This window comes from Crocodylus siamensis, chromosome 11 (assembly GCF_052110815.1).
Source record: "Crocodylus siamensis isolate JL-2025a chromosome 11, ASM5211081v1, whole genome shotgun sequence".
NCBI lineage: Eukaryota > Metazoa > Chordata > Crocodylia > Crocodylidae > Crocodylus > Crocodylus siamensis.
This window is the reverse complement of record NC_143405.1, coordinates 23933113-23948930: the sequence shown is the minus strand read 5'-3', so window position 1 is coordinate 23948930 and position 15818 is coordinate 23933113. Positions and strand designations below refer to the sequence as shown.

General features: G+C 48.2%; 1 protein-coding gene across 1 annotated transcript in view; it reads right to left on the bottom strand.

Annotated features, from left to right (window-relative positions):
• Positions 1-15818, bottom strand: part of CACNA2D2 (calcium voltage-gated channel auxiliary subunit alpha2delta 2) — a 719777-nt gene that overhangs the window by 130032 nt on the left and 573927 nt on the right. The gene's annotated exons all lie outside the window — the stretch shown is intronic.

The window sequence follows — 15818 nt, the reverse complement described above, 5'->3', positions numbered from 1 at the left end:
GTGGGGGACCCAAAACAGAGCACAGGACTACAGATGTAGCCTCACCAGTGCTGAATAGAGGGGAATAATCACTTCCCTTGATCTGCTGGCAATGCTCCTACTAATGCAACCTAGTATGCCGTTAGCCTTCTTGGCAACAGGGGTACACTGTTAACTCATATCTAAGTTATTGTCCGCTGTAGCACCCAGGTTGTTTTCTGCAGAGCTGCTACTTAGCTAGTTGGTCCCCAGCCTGTACTGGTATATGGGATTCTTCCATCCTAAGTGCAGGACTCTGTACTTTTTGCTGAACCTCATGAGATTTCTTTTGGCCCAACCCTCCAATTTGTCTGTGTCATTCTGAATCCTAGCTCTACCCTCCAGCATATCTACTACTGCTCCCAGCTTGATGTCATCCACAAATTTGCTGAGAGTGCACTCCACCCCAGCTTCCAGATCGTTAATGAAGATATTGAATAAAACCAGTCCCAGAACCGACCCCTGGGGCACTCCACTTGATACTGGCTGCCAACTAGACCTTGAATCATTGATCACTACCTGTTGTGCCTGATGATCCAGCCAGCTTTCTATCCACTTTACAATAAAGCCTGGCAGATAGCTAGCTTCACAACTTGAGTTCCTTGGCTCTCCTGCTGTGTGCAGTGCACCCCCAGAGAGCCCCTTTTGGCTCATCAGCTGGATCCCGTGTTTTTTAAGAGCCAGATATTTTAAAGCTAGGTCCCTGAACTGTATGGAGTAGCTGTCATTGTCATTGCAAGACTAGGAGAGATCATGCAAAGGTGAAGGACCTTCGTCCTTCCTGGAAGATGGTGTGCCCCACAAGGGCAGAAGAGATGCTGTGATGGAAGCTGGGAGCCAAAGGGAAGCCGACTGAACAGGAAAGGGCTTTCTGATGCCAACATGGAATGCAGTGGCTAGAGCTTAACTGCAATAACCCTGCTGCGCAGGCAGAGCTGGAAGGCTGAAGTAAAGGGAGGGACACTGCTGGCTTACGTGGAAAGCCAAGGTGAGGATGCAGAACAGTGTTGTAAATTGATAGTGCCCTGTCGCTCAGCATCGTATCAGCTTAATGAGCTCTAAATGCTAAAATCCTTCATCATCCCAGTCCCCGTTTTTCTAAGTGGCAATTGTATTGACACACACATACATATTAAGATCCTATGTCCTCTCTGCTGGTGGTTTCAAAGGCCAGACCTGATTACATATTTTTTGCTATTGGGAGGAAAAACAATACCTAAAGCCTCCCCCTAGAAACAGTGAAGAAACCCACTATTGCTCTCTCTGAGCATGCATCCTGCCTGGCAGGAATGGCAGGTGCTGTACAAGCAGAATTATCTTCTGCCACAAGGGTACAATGGTCTTATGTGATGCATAGACCCATTTTTGGTGCACACAGAAATCCTACTGCAAAGCCAGACTCCCAAAGGATAACTTGCAGTCCTCATTCAGCCTCACAGACTCTCCCCTTTGCTGGGGTCTGGCTCGGCATTGCCCAGCAATGTCTTCTTATTGTTTCCTTAGGCTCTGCTGTACCTTGCCACTAAGGCTATATCTGCCCACTGGTCTACAATGCAAGCATAGGTTGTGGAGACAAACCTGGATTAGCTTTAAAATAGGCAGCTCCACTACCAGGATAGGTAGCCATGGCAGCACAGGACTCAAGCCCCTGGCTGAATACATGGACAGCCAGCCTGTGCTGCTGTGGCCACATTGTTAATGATATCTGAGCTGGCTGGATGAAAGCTTGCTCAGGTCTGGCTACACCAGTTATAGTCACACTTTTGACTTAATTGTAGAAGTATCCTCAGGCTATAAGCTCTTTGAGCAGGGGGCTGTCTTCTAATGAGGCTTGGTTCAGGCCCTCTAGCGTCACTGTACATCATGTTCATAATAACTAATAAGATGGATCTTTGCATTTAGTTTTGAATGGTTAAAATGAGCCAATTGGGGTGTATGTGTGTGTGTGTGCATGCGTGCGTGCACGTGCGAGAGAGAGAGAGAGAGAGAATGGAACTTCGTAATTTTCTGCTCTGAACTGGTTTGTTTTCAACCTCTTCTCCTGACAGAAAGCCAGCCCAGGAGCTGGAATGCCAAGCTACACTCATCACATGGGCCAGGGAAAAATGGATAATTTCTGGGGGAAAGTTTGGCATGAAGTTTGGTTCTTTTTACCCAGCTCTATTTACAAGGATCCTTGTCCCAAATAATGCAACCTGATTATTTGCATTCTGAAGACCTCAATAAAAACCATGGCTCCCTGCACTTTGTACTGTATACAACATGAGGAAGAAAGTGTCCCTGCCCCAACATTCAAGAATGACAAGAGATGAAGTGTGAGACAGAAGTGTCATGGACAGAACTGAGAGCAGAACTCCAGTCTCTGGAGACCCAGTCCAGTGAGCTGTCTGCTACCTCTTCCACAGTGTTGCCAACCCAAGAATTTTTTTTTACTGGCAATCTACAGACATTTTACTCACAGCCAAACTTTTTTACTGATACATGGTATTACTGATATATGTTTTACATATTATAAATGGAACTCTTCTGCCAGACCCCACCCTGCGACTAGGCCCCAGTTAAAAGGGCTGGGTTCAAATGTAGTTTAACATCAATCATAGTAAAAAAAGTGAAGTAGTTTGGTTGTCAATAAAAAGTTTGCAGTAAAAAGATGTTCTTGGGTTGGTAACCCTGCTTCACAGCAGTGATGGTTTTACACTGTGTTTCTCCTCTCCCCACTAGATGTCCCTGATGCTCTAATTGTACCCTGCATCATGCTTGCCCTCCTCAGCCCACTCTCTAGCCTTAAACCTGATGAGCAGGGACTCTTTCTTCCTCGTGGTATACGCAACACCTAGTGCAGGGAAGTCTGTTTTTCATGCAGGCCTTCAGAATGCTAATAATCAGCTTGCATTATGTGGGCAAAGGATCTTAGTAAAAAGTTCTGGGTTAAAAAACTGAACCTCGTACCAAGCTTTGCCTGCAGGCTGTTGCACTCCCACTCAGACACCAAGTAGCACTGCTGTGCTGTCTGCTGGAGTTTAAATCAAGGTTTGGTTGCTTTGTGCTTTTACTGATGGCTAAACCTTTTTTACAGGCTTTACTGACAGTCATTTTTAGCTTGATTTTTTCTACTGACTGTCAGTAAATAGGCTGATAGTTGGCAACCCTGCCCCTCTACCTCACATACATACTGCCTGCCCCCCCCTCCCCCCGAGTGCCATCCTACAGCCTGGAGTCTGAAGGGGGAAGCATAGAATTACAACCAATAACCTGACCACCACTCACAACTCCAAATATGTTTCCGCAGGAGAACTTCAGAAAAACTTAGAAATTATCTCCTTCACATACTCTACTCCAAAAGAAGTCACCTCAAAACAGAAATCAACAGATGCTACAAGAACCTACAAGAGATGAATCCGGATATCTTCCCAAACATTACACAAACTATACAAAAAAGGCTAAAGATTTATTACACTATCCATGTAACACAAAAAGAAGAAATGGAACCAATTAGTACAGGAACAACTTTCCCAGCCACAAAACAACCTTCACAAGATCAACACCAATACCATACAATATTTCAGCATCATATCTGATGAAACAGAAGTAACCAATCAATCATCTAATATTGTCAATTTCTCCACACACACACACACACACACACACACACACACACACACACACACACACACACACACACTTACCAAAGCTGAAAAATCTGTCCTCTCCAAAGGCCTTAATTTTTGTCCAGAAAAAACACCTGAATAAGATTCAATGTGGAGAGCTAGATTTTTTTTGACACCTCCATCTGAAGGTATATTTCTACAACCAAAAAGAATCCACTTTCAACCCAAATTCATCTGGTAACAACATTGCGGAAAAAATTGATGCCAAAAAAATCCCAAACCCCCTCAGACTGGACACCTTACAGTTGACAAAATTCAAACCTCGGCCACTACTATACTGACTGCTTCAGAGAAAGAATGAACAATGAAATACTCAGCAACAAACCACTACAACCTCTTCCTCTCAGAAAGGGGAGTCACAGTATCTCCAATATCCAACCACCAAATAGTGATAAAACCAGCAGATAAAGGAGGAGCTATAGTTATCCTTAACTGTGAAGACTACATAAGAGAAGCCAACAGAACTCTCTGACACTACCTACTATAAAAAACTCGAGGAATATCCAACTCCGCTTTTCATCTCAAAACTCAAAATCACCATCACATCATTTCTATCTGAACTACACGAAAAACTTTAGACCCTGATCCCTCCACTACCCAATCCAGGGACTTTTTACATGCTCCCTAAAATCCACAAGCAAGAGAACCCTGGCAGACCTATCATTTCCAACTACAGAACGCTAACAGAAGAAATACCAGGTTCCACTGAATCCATCCTAAAACCTCTCATCACCCAAAGACTAAGTTTTATTTCAAGACATAACAGACTTCCTGTGAAATCTCAAAAACATAAACCACCTTCCCAGCAATACCCTCCTAGCCACCATGGATGTCATTAGCTTATACACCATTATTCCACACCTGGATGGCACCCAAGCCTGCCTCAGATATCTACAGGTGCGAGATTACAACTCAGAGTACAGACCTCAGGATATCACTGAACTCACATACTTCATTCTCACACACACCTTTAGTTTCAACAACCAACACTTCCTCTATGGGCACCAAAATGGCACCAAAATGGCCCGATAATATGCCAGCCTTTTTATGGCCCACCTGGAAGAAGAATTCCTCAAGAACTGCACCATCAAGCCCATGTTATACCTGAGATACACAGATGGCATCTTCATCATTTGAACTGAAACCCTGCAGTCTCTGATTGATTTCCACCAAAAATTCAACAATCATCACCCCTCCATCAGACTATCACTTGAATACTCTAACACCAGCATTTCCTTTTTGGACCATGATCAATATTCAAAATGTTAGCATATAAACCACCTTATACGAGAAACCCACAAACCAACATATATATCTACACAGAACCAGCAATCACCCTAAACACACCAAGAAAGCTATAATTTATAGCCACGCTCCCTGATACCACTGAATTTGCACCAAGGAGCATGCCCATGATCGCCATCTCACAAATCTCTAAAGGGCCTTCACCAAACAAGGACGTGCTCCAGAGAGATAGACTGTACTTTTGAAAGAGCCACCCGGATACCATGTGAAGATTTGTTGCAGTACAAAAAGAAAATCCCCACAAATCACACACCATTAGTTTTATGACATATCACCCTTCCCTGGAACCTACACAGAAAATCCTCAAACAACTGCAACCAACACGGGTTCATTAGAGGCAGGTCCTGTCAGACCAACCTGGTGGCCTTCTATGACCAGGTCACCAAATCCTTAGATGCAGGGTAGCAGTGGACACAGTCTTTCTGGACTTTCGGAAGGCCTTCAACACTGTCTCTCACCCCATTCTCATTAAAAAACTGGGGGACTGTGGTGTCGACACCTACACGGTCAAATGGGTCGCTAACTGGCTGGAGGGCCGCACCCAGAGGGTGGTGGTGGACAGGTCCTATTCGACCTGGAGGGATGTGGGCAGTGGGGTCATCAGTGACTTGGACAAGGGGGTAAAAAGCACCCTGTTCAAATCTGCAGATGACACTAAGATGTGGGGGGAACTGGGCACGCTAGAAGGGAGGAATAGGCTGCAATTGGACCTGGACAGGTTACAGGGGTGGGCAGATTAGAACAGGATGGGTTTCAACACTGACAAGTGCAAGGTGATGCACCTGGGGAGGAAGAACCAGCACCAGACCTACAGGCTGGGGAACTCCCTTCTTGTCAGCACAGAGGCGGAAAAGGATCTTGGAGTCATCATTGATTCCAAGATGAACATGGGCCGGCAGTGTGGGGATGCAGTCAGGAAGGCCAACCGTACCTTGTCATGCATCCACAGATGCATCTCGAGCAGGTCCAAGGAGGTGATCCTCCCCCTCTATGCGACACTGGTCAGGCCGCAGCTGGAGTACTGCGTCCAGTTCTGGGCACCGCACTTCAGGAGGGATGTGGACAGCATGGAGAGGGTCCAGAGGAGGGCCACTCGCATGATCAGGGGGAAGCAGGGCAGGCCCTACGAGGAGAGGCTACAGGACCTGAACCTGTTCAGCCTCCACAAGAGAAGGCTGAGGGGGGATCTAGTGGCCTGTTACAAACTAGTCAGAGGGGACCAGCAGGCATTGGGGAAGTCCCTATTCCCCTGAGCACTGCCAGGAGTGACAAGAAATAATGGTCACAAGCTGGCTGAGGGGAGATTCAGACTAGACATCAGGAGGCGCTACTTCACTGTCAGGGTGGCTAGGATCTGGAACCAACTTCCAAGCAAAGTGGTGCTGGCTCCTATCCTGAGGGTCTTTAAGAGGAGGCTGGATGAATACCTTGCTGTGGTCGTTTGACCCCAGTACTCTTTCCTGCCATGGCAAGGGGTCAGACTTGATGATCTGCTCAGGTCCCTTCTGACCCTACCAACTATGCAATTACAACCCATACTAAAAGAAGGCCCAATTCTTAAAGAGATCTTTCCAGAACCACCACTAGCCTTTAAACAAGCACTGAACCTTGCTAATTTCATCACCAGAAGCAAACTCCCTGTGACCCAAACCACACCTAATGGATCTAGACCATGCCAGGAGAATAAATGCAAAACCTGCCTACTAGGGCTGTGAGAAATTTTGCCAGCTGTTTTGACTCATTTAGAGCTTGAAACGGCAAAATAGAAACAAAACGAAGGGCTTTGAAACAGCATCAAAATGAAATGAGGGCAGTAAAAACATTTCAAAACGTTTTGAGTTTTGAAGCTGAAGCTGGGCTTGCCTGCCAGGAAACAGAAAGTATGGAGAGGGAAGGGGAAGAGGGGAAAGGACTGCTCTGATACACACTGTGCCTGTTTGGCTGCCTGAGATGCTGCTAGTGCCACTGTGCTGCTTACTAAGTTATTACCTGTTCTTATTTAAAGTGGTGGACCAGACTGAGGCTGTAGGGGAGGAGGAGACCTCACTGGGGCACACTACCGTGTCATGTAGAGGCCCCAGAACCAGTGAGGGTGCGCCTTAACACACACACACACTCACATGTCACAAGTTTTGCTTGTCAGCAGCTTGAGGTGCAGTTTCCCAGGAACCTCTGCACCTATCTCCTTTAAACTTGGCAGGCTTTGTGACCTCAGCAGGGGCTACCATCCCTGCAGTTTTCATCCCCACTCTGCCTTCACACTTACAAGTGACACAAGTTTTGCTTTCAAGACTCTGAGGCGCAGTTTCCCAGAAACTCCTGCATCTATCTCCTTGAAACTTTCCAGGCTTCATGCCCTTAGAAGGGGCTACCATTCCTGCTGTTTTCATTCAAATCTGCCAAAAAATGATAATGTTATAGGCAGTTTTGTGCTTCCCCATTATAGCCTATGGGTGAAATGTCGAAACAGTGTCAAAACAGTGAAACAGTTTTGACGGAACAAAACAGAACAGTGCTTTTGAAATAAAACTCAAAACAAAACACTATCCCATCAAAATGGTGAAATGGAAGTCAAAATGAACCAGTGCTGTTTCGCACAGTCCTATCTCCACCACCCCCACAATAACTACACCCCACAACAGAACCATCACCATTCCTGGATCTTACACCTGCACCTTCAGGAATGTTATACATCTCATTCAGTGCACAAAACTCCCTGATGGAAAATATGTAGGAGAAACCAAACAACAACTGTGCACCAGAATGAAAGCACACCAAAAAACTATCAAAGACAACAATATCCAACTACCTGCAGGTGAACACTTCTCACAGGACAATCACTCCCACTCCAATCTCTCAGTTCTAATTTTCAAAGGGAACTTACAAAACACCTTCCCATAGGCGAGCTTATGAACTTCACTTCATAAATCTACTAGATACAAAAAATCATGGCCTCAATATAGACATTGGATTTATGAGACATTACAATCTGCCTGACATCTGATTTACCAGGTATCTGCCAGACCTGACCCTGTACCCCTTTCTTTCTGTACCCCCTTCCAGCCCTGCCCCTGCTTTTCTACCCTTTGTCTTCCTAATTTACAGCTACTTACTTTTTCACAGACGACCTTTTTTCTACCTTGGAAAGCTACTGACTTACCTTTGGCCTTTTCCCTGCCTTGTTTCCCCCCTCCCCTCCCCGCTCTACCTTTTGTTTTCCTAATTTCTATCTATTTACATTCTCACTGACATACTGTCACACTTTTAGCTTCTTTCATTCCTTGGAGTCTCATAACATCAGAGACTTCTTAAGCCTGAAGAAGGGTGACTGCACCCAACACCTTGCAAATAACTTTTTCCCAACTACTCGGTCTAATAAAAGATTTCACATCTACTCAAAGAACCTTGGCTGTCCTTAGACCAACACGGCTGCAACCAAAAACCCATCTAATAACCTGACTTTGGCTGTGCTTGTACACTTCTGACCCTGTTTCTTTTTCCTTAGAGAACCATCACTTGTTGCTCAAAACTCTCACTAGCCCTGTTCCCAGCACCTCCTAATCAGAAATTCTTCTTGGCCTAATGGTCCACAGACATTGGAGAGTGCCCCCTATGCCACCTTGTCATTTCTGCAGGGAAAGGGCTTTGACTCCCTGTTTGCCAGATGCCCATCACTAGCAAGCACGAAATAGGCTGGCACATGAAATGGTAGAAAGGAAACAAATGAAATGGCACTTGGAGCTTGTAGTAGACCCTGGTTGACCACTGAAGAAGGCAGAGTAGATCTGCACCTTACCAACTAAAGGAAGTAGATATATATGTATATAGAACAAAGTTTTGTGAGTTGCAGCTCACTTCATCAGCTGCTGTGAAAGGATGTGCACAAAACAGTGTATAGGAAGGAGAGAAAAATCGGAATACAAAAGACAAGGGAGGGGGAGAGAAAGGAGTAGGGGCAGTGCTGGGGGAGGCAAACAAACAAGCAGTAAACGCATAGGAAGAAAGGAGGCACAAAAGCTACTTCAGATAAAGGGTTAAGAATCCTATAGTCCCTGTTTAAATTGATGACACCACCAAGGGCATTAGCAGAACTGGTGGAAACAAAGCTAAATAGCACAAGAACCACAGCCTGTGGTACCAGGTGCTGCAGGGTGGTGGCTCTGTTTGCCTGGCTAAGGTGCATTTAGACTCCACGGAGGTGAAGTGGGAATGGGACTCTGCTGAGCCTCATTTAAAGGGAACTTGGTTTTCAACACACATCTTGTCTGTTCCGCTGTCTTTGCTTTTGCTGAGTTGTATGACAGCTTCCTTGGCAGACCCTCACCCTATGGTGAGGATGAATGTGCACCTGGAGCTGGGGGGACAATTGGGCACCTCATCCTTAGGGGACACATTTCTCCTCTTTGTTCCACAGCATAAACAAATACCTGACAGGCAGAGAACAGGTTTTGATGCATTTGCTACTCCACCATTCTCCCATAATCACAGCCCACCTCTTTCTCCACAGCTTCCCCATCTTTGTATGACAGAACCTGCCCTCTGGAAACTGGCTGATGGACTTGGTGATGTGCGATAGCAATCTAGCCTGCCCAATGAAGTTAGCCATGACTGAATAATTTCAGCAAAATGGTCAGCTGCTCTAGGAGGCAGCTGAAGCGATTCACAGAGAACCTTTCAGTCTACAGAACACGCAACTCATACACAGGCACTATCATGATCCTCCTGACACCCCTACAATACACAGTTATACATGCAGACATATAGCACCAATGCATGCATGTGCTCATGCACACACACGCACCCAGTAACGTACAAATGCATGCACATGATCACACACATATACCCCTAAAAATTTAGAGATGCCTGTACAGACACCCAGCACACACATTCATACCTGCATCTTCTTAATACTGCAGAAATATGCATTCAGATACACAGTACACACAAGGTCATATACACATGCATCTCAATAATTCGCATACAACACACACCACCAATATGGAAATCCACATACAGACACACTCAGTGCTCTCTGCAGTTTTCATAATCACACAGCTCATGCCATTTACAATACAAAAGTGCATTTATAGATGCTCAAATACATATTCCTGTCTAGGAAACTTCAAGCATTGCAGCCACACAGACTCACAACTACAGGTACAGACACACATGTACACAATTCTGCTGCACGTGCTTGCAGAGAGATTGCTGCAAAGGTGCACTTTTACTTCAGTTTTCTCAGGTGATGTGGTGCCCGATTACCAATAAGCCAATGAGAGTTGTGGGTGCAGAACCCTTGACAATCAGAACAACTGTGTGCACCTGCCTCTTCTTTCCCAAACACACCCTACTATCCACTTACACACGTTAAGGTTGTTGTTAGGTGGAACCTGATTTCTTTTTGGCGCCTCTTTTCATGCTAAAACCTCCCTTGCCACTCTGTCCTCTAATGAGAGTAGCTTAGTGTAACCTACACTGCTTGAACCGATTTGGAGGTGGATAGACATTCCCTTTTCATTCCAGAAATTCAGGCACATGCCTGCAGTGGTTTAGGCTAGAAGCCGGGAGGTGCTAGAGCAGTCCTCCCCTCCCTTCTCTTCCACACTGCTGAGCTGGTGGGGGGAGGCATGGCCAGTCCCCAGCTGGATGCTCTGATTAGGGAGGGGTTCCCCCCCAGCAGCCCAGTAGGAAATTGATAACACAGTGTTTATCACCCCTAATTCAGTGTTTATCAGCCCATTAAGAAAACAAAAGCGTCTCTCATTAGTTCAAGCTCTCCTTAAACAACTTTTTCCAAGCACTGAAGAGAGCCATGTTACCAGCTGCCTATTGATTAGCTACAATAAGCCAACACTGTCCTGTCTCCCACAGCACCATATCCAGCATGTGGTATGCTAGATAATGCTGAGAGGTGTCTGTGTAAGGCAGCGGAGGGAATCCCTGCTTCAGCAGGGAGTGGTGAGGGGGAAGGGGAAACAAGAAGAAGCTAGGCAGACCCTGCTGTACCCACAGTCTCTGCTAGAGCTGCAGCCAGGGACCAGAGGGGAAGAGCCAGCCCAGCTCTCTGGAGCATATACCCCGCCCAGCCCAGAGAACATGGTGGGATGCTGGAGGACTCTGATTGAACTTAAACCAGGAAGGGGTCTGGGATAGACATTGCATACTGGTTTGACCTAAATCAGTTAAGTTTGAGACTACATTCAATCAGGTTTATCTCAAACTGGTTTCAGCCATTTGCAAACTGGCTTATGCTCACCAAACATCTGTTCTGTTACAGATTTAAACTAATTTCTGATCACTTAAACCAGTTTATGTGTAATATCTGTCTCTAGCCTAGCTCAGATGCTATGATATAAGGGCAGGGGTAGGAGGCAAGGAGGTCTGAAGTTGGTTCCCCCTGGCAACTGACCAAAGTGGACAGGGAGGGGGTTAATTCTACCCTCCTTCCCCTTCACCATAGCCCAAGTCTGCCTGCTTGTGGGCAGGCTGCGGAAGTGGGGGCTGGGGCTGGCAGACCCTAGCTGTGGTCCTGGGGGGCAGAAGGGAAGGAGAGAGGAATTAACCCCCTCCTTGCCTGCTTTGCCTTAACAGGGCCATGGCAGGATAGCGTCTGGCCATGCCCCCACCACTGGAGAAGCAAGGAGAGGGGAGGAGGGGGTGTATTCCCTCTTCCCTTCCCTGTCCCGGCATGGCCCTGTTAAAGCTAAGGGAGGCAGGGAGGAGGTGAATTCCCCCCTCCCTGCCCACCACTGGGTAACGTAGCTGGGTGGATTAGCCTCCCTCCCCCCACCTTCTTGCTGCAGGGTGAGGAGGGAGGCTATGTGCAGTGCTGGAGGAGGACTCATCCCCCTCCTCCTCCCCATCTCCTGCAGGGTGAGGAGTGGGGCTCTGTGCAGCACTGCCCAGCATGGACACAGGGGGAAGCTGTCACTGAGCTGCAGCCACTAAGGAGGCAGCCACATGTGCTCAGGCTAGGCCATAGCGGGGTGGCCCTCCCCAGCAGCCACAGCTCAGACAGGGAAGCTGAGCCCCATCAGTGAGCACAGCCTGGCCTGGCTCACATGGGCAGTGGCTGGCCAGGCAGTGGTCTACCTGGACCAGCTCAGAGGCACCGGCAGGCCTGTAGCCCAGAAACCACCCACCGTGGAGGCTGGTTACAGACACATAAGCCTCCATGGTGCCGCCAAGCTGGCCTGGGTAGCCTGCTGCCTGACCAGCTGCCTTCCATGCAAGCTGGGCCCAGCTGTGGTCATTGACAGGGCTCAGCTTCCCTATCTAAGCTGCAGTGGCAGGAGAGAGGGAGAAGGAGGAGGGGAAAGAGTAACCCCCTGGGACTGGCCAGTGTGGCACAGAGCTGGGAGGAGGAGAAGGAGGTGGAAGAGTCCCCCTCTGGGGCTGGGCAGCGCATCATGGAGCCCCCTCCCAACTCTGTGGCAGTTTTGGAGGAGAAGGAGGGAGAAGAGTCCCCCTCCAGTACTGCACAGAGCCCCACTCCCCACCCCACAGTGGCAGGGGAGAGGGCAGAGGAGGGGGAAGGGTCATTCTCTGGGGAAAGCCAGTGGAGCTGTGTGCCCAGATTTCTCCCAGCTGTTAGGGAGATGCTACAGCAGGCAGGGCTCTCCCTCTCCTCCTCCCCCACCACGAGGGTCTGGTCATGCCCCTGTCTGTCCAGGCTCCCTCTTACCCCACCCTCCGAACCCTACAGGCCACAGTAGGGGTTTAAACCCCTCCTCAGTTATAGTCAGGCCTGCAGGGGCTTGGCCATACCCCCCACTCAGCTCAGCTTCCATGTGGAAGGGAAGGGAGGGCTGTTCTAGCACTCCCAGGGCTTGTGGTGTAAGTCACTGCAGGCATATATATGCCTGCATTTCAGGAATGAAATGTGGATGTCTGTTCACTTGCAAACTTGTTTAATGTCTGCAAGTTGGATAAACCTGCAAAAATTAAATCAATCCAGGCTCGGGCTTTTTGAAAAGGGTCACAGGGACCTACTTGTGGCTGCTGAAAGCTCTGTCTGCAGTGGTGTGTGCATGCAGCAGGGCCCAAACAAAGGGAGTCCACAGTGCAGTGGTTCTCAACCTTTGTAGGCTCCAGGCAGCCCCCCATAACTCCTGGGAACTGAGCAGCACTCTAATTCAAGAACTACTTATTTACTGTAGCACTTAACTCTTGGCAGGAATGTGAAGGAGTGGAACAAGCTCTTAGCTCCTCAAAGAGCAAAGGGGCTAGGGCAGGCAATTAGTTCAAGCGGAGGGCCACTTACTGAGTTTTGGCAAGCCATCAAGGGCTGCATGACAGGTAGCCAGGGGCAGATAAATATTAATTTTCTAAAATTTTCAGGGGCCCTGCAGGCCAGATAGAATGGCCTGGTGGGCCACATCCGGTCCAGGGGCCGCATTTTGTGCACCCCTGGGCTGGGGTAATCATAAGCTCATCTCCTTGCACTGGAGCTAGACATAGACCAGTCTATGCTTAGCTCCTTACACAGAGGGAAGCGGGGAAAAGTGAGCACTTAGGTCTTCACAGGAGGGTCTGGAAGGGACCAGTGTGACCTTTTCCAATGCAGACCACATTTACCTCTTTACAAAGGGCCTAGTTAAGAAAAGGCAAGTACTTATTTCCCCCCATGCTGTAGCATGCTCAAAAGGAGTTTGCAGCGCCCAACCATCCCCGTTGAGAATCACTGCCCTGCTGGCATGCCCTGGGCTTCCTCCCCACAAGAGGGAGCTCCCCATCCCTGCTCCATAGAGTGAAGTACTATGTTAGCCTGTGTTGGGGTTATGATGATGACCTATCCCTAATTAGGTGGGACAGTCCCAAAATTTAAAGATGAAGTCCCAGTCATCTCTGGGACAGCATTTGTCCCAGAATTTCCAGTATCATGCAGTGAATCTGGGTTTTCCTTTTGCCACAGAAAAACATGGGAAATGGTGGACTTCCCTTTGCAGGCTGGAAGAGTTCCAGCCTGCAAGGGGCTGTTCGGGGCTGGGAAGAGCAGGACTTAGGGGGTGCTATGTGCATGTGCGCACACATGCACGTAACCAGTAACATAGCCCCAGACAGCAGCAGGAGAGCAGTTTCCGCAGCTGTCTTCAGATAAGTCAGGGTGAGGGGGCAGATTGAGGCCCCCAAGGAGTTGGTCAAGGTTGGTGGCTGGGGCTGTGTGTGCTGCACAGCCAGGGTGGTACATGGTGCATGGGACCCAAGGCAGGAATGTGTGGCCACTGGGCCCGGCCAGGGACTGGGATAGAGCCATGGGTGGCTCGTTCAGGGGGTGGGGGGATGCACAGTTCCCTACTGTTGCACACACTCCTGGGTAGGAGGGCATGCACTTCTCCCCAATTTGTGCATAGGGTGGGAAGGTTGCAGGCTTGGGGCTCCCCACCCTGCTGCCCTTCCACCCAGGAGCACTGCTGGCCATGCTGCCATAGTGAAGCTCCCCCTGCACACCTAGCAGTGATGATAGCAGCAGCAGTGATGCAGAATTGTGCCCTCCACTGCTGTTGGGTGTCCAGGGGGCACCATGCCATCATGGTGGCATGGCTGGTGCAGGGTTCCTGGGGGAGGCCAGCAGGATGTGGAGCCCTGAGCCCGCAGTGGGAAGCCTGCATCTGCCCTTGTCCCCCACAGGCTCTGTTCAGCTTTGTTCCAGCTGTGCCACAGGTGGAGGGTGAGGGACAGGAGGACATGTGTCCTGCTTTCCAATTTGGAAAAAGTGGTCACCCTAGCTGTGGTGAAGGTGCAGGCTCACAGATCCACCATGCCCCTCTGGGGGAACACAGTACAGCACTCAGCACTGCTAGACTCTCCTAGCCTTTGCATGCAGCACTGGAATTGTTGTTATTTATAATATGCATTACAGTGGTGTCCCAAAGGCCTGGTTAGAGATTGTGGACCCCAACCTGACAGATGCAGAATGAAAGCCAGGCCACCTCTGCCCTGAAACAAGGTAAGGCTGCCACAAAATCTAGGGTGACAGTGACTTGGGCAGAGGGTTTTAGAGCACTACCAGAAATAAGACTGGCATCATTTCTGATGACTCCTACAAAGAAAAAAGATGGCTGGTATTAGCTCTCTAGGAATTACTCTCACAGTCCACCGCATTATGGGGAAATCACTTAAGAAATGGTAATGCTCTAAGTATAGGTATTGTTATAGTTATTGTTGTTACTATTATTACTGTAACATATAGGAGCTTACATCCAGGTCCAGGGATCCTCTGTGCTTGGTCCTATACAAACCCACCACATAAAGCCCCTTACTGAGTATGGTGTGACCCAGCCAGCTCCACCAACCATTCTCTACCCTTGTAATTATGATGTTCAGTCCCTAGTACATTTCTGGACATGACTTAAGGGAGCCTTTTCTACCAAGACCACCCACTGATTAGAAAGGTTCAACATTGCCCTGGTTGAAGTCAAAGGAAGCTTTATCACTGACTTGAATGGGATTGGGCCTGACATCAATTAATTAGCACTTAATTACTATCAATTACTCAACATTTCTGGGAATTACTTGTAAATGGACACTCTTTGATTACTAATCCCAGTTACTAATGTTCTCTAATTGGAAGTGATTATATTTTCTTTGGGTGTGATGCTGAGCTCTCTCCTGCACCAGCAGCTGTGGGACAGACCAGTCCCTTGAAGGGGAAGGAAAGCTTTTCTTCTAGTAACGGGGTCTGCTCTAATCTCTTACCTCTTGTCTGAGCGCTGCCTGCTCCAACCTTCCTCCCTGTAAGGCACAGGGTGAGGGAGGACCTGTATACTGGACATGTGCCTAAGGAGCAGGTTCTTGTGGCTGACAGCCAGTATGTCTAGGGCCTAC